This window comes from Rhinopithecus roxellana, chromosome 6 (assembly GCF_007565055.1).
Source record: "Rhinopithecus roxellana isolate Shanxi Qingling chromosome 6, ASM756505v1, whole genome shotgun sequence".
Classification (NCBI taxonomy): Eukaryota; Metazoa; Chordata; class Mammalia; order Primates; family Cercopithecidae; genus Rhinopithecus; species Rhinopithecus roxellana.
In genome coordinates, this window is record NC_044554.1 from 35,172,943 (window position 1) to 35,174,792 (window position 1,850).

Below are 1,850 nucleotides of genomic sequence, written 5' to 3' on the forward strand. Positions count from 1 at the left end.
AAGTATTCCCACAAAGCTAGTTATATGGGTAAGTTCTATTGAATTTTTACAAGGAGTTGTTTCTGTCTTGCATTCTTTGGAGTGGAAGTATGTGATTGTGTGTTACAAAATGTGGTGTTCTGAGGTAGTAAGTCAGGCAATATAGGTAAGCCTGTGTTTTACTTGGCAATAGACATGCCCTGACATGGAACTTTTATTCTAAAGGAAGGGATGTCTCTTTCTAGTTGGAATGAAGCCTGTGATATCATATGAGCCCCGTTTTCAGTCTTCTACTGACAATGGAAAGTTAGGCCAGATGATGTCTACACTTATTTCATATCTACATTATATAAGTTTATGACAATTTATCTTAAAGCAAAATTGTCATCACTGCACAGATTGCCTCCTTTTTTTGATTTCTATATACATGAACTATAGGATCATGTCCACTCATTTAAAAAATTAAGAAGTGTAACTGCCTCCTTTTTTGATTTCCATATGCATGAACTATAAGATCATGTCCACTCATTTTAAAAATTAAGAAACGTCAAAAAAGTGTAAGAGATTGTTGAAAGCCACACTGTCTCCTTCCCCTTGTGTGTCTGCTTATGGCTCTTAAATTTATCACAGATTTGACTTTCACTTACTCTCTAGCAAGAGTACTTGGATAGCCCTTAGCACTTAGCGAATGGGCATAGAGAGTTATGCACTTACATAGTACTTAAATAATAGTTGACATATAGTATTTGTGATGACCCTTAGTAAATTGTTTCTCTGTAAATTGGAGTGTGATAAAAATTTATTTTAAAGACTATTTCTGTTTGTATAATAAGCATCAGTAATTTTAAAGCACATAAAATACCAAGCGGGTTAAATGTTTTGTAGCCTTTCATGTTATATTCTGATAATGGTTTCCTGATATTTGGAATGGGAATAATAATGCCAGCTCTCCCTATCTTACTACATAAAGGATAAAGAAACAAAGCTATAATGTTTATTGAGTATAAATATACATTCTGGATTATGTGTCCCCCTCCCCATACTTGTGTTGAAGTCCTAATCCCTAGTACCTCAGAATGTGACTGTATTTGCAGATAAGGTCTTTAAAGAGGTAATTACGCTAAAATGAGATTATTGGAATAGACACTGATCCAGCACGAGAGATGTCTTTATAAGAGGAGGAGGTTACGACACAGACATACACAGAGGGATGACACCTACAAGGCAAGGAGCAAGCCCTCACAAGAAATCAACCTTGCCAACATGTCCCGACCTGCAGGACAGTCGAATGGGCCCTGGAAGGGGGAGTGGGAATGGAGGAGACAAGAAAACACAAGAAATGGAGACAAGACAAACAGCCTGATCAAGTCTCGTTTATTGAGTGTAGGGTCATGCCTTATATAGGCTGGCAGGGGAAGAGGTTGGGCCAGGGCGGTGATAGGGGCCGGAGCTTCTCAAATTACAATCGCGCATGCGCCGTGGGTTTGTACTTTTCCCTGGCGCGGGATCGCACCTGCGCCCTGGGCTGCATATCTTCCTGGGCGGGAAAATGTTTGCGCGCGCGCGGGAAAGGTTGGCGCGCGCGGGAAAGGTTGGCGCGCGGGAACAGTTTTGGCGCGCGCGGGAGAAACTTAGGCGCGCGCGGGAGAAACTTAGGTGCGCGCGGGAAAAGCTTTGGGCGCACGCGGGAAGGGTTTATAAATAAAGAACCCGGGAATGCGCCCCCTTGTCTCCGCTTTGCGGAGATCAAGCAACAGAGGTCGGCTAATTCCGGGCCTCATGGCTCCGGACAGGTCCCCCTTTTTTATATATAATTATGGCTAGAAGATTGTCCCTCGGGAACTGCGCCTGTCTTAGGTTGGAGTAATGCA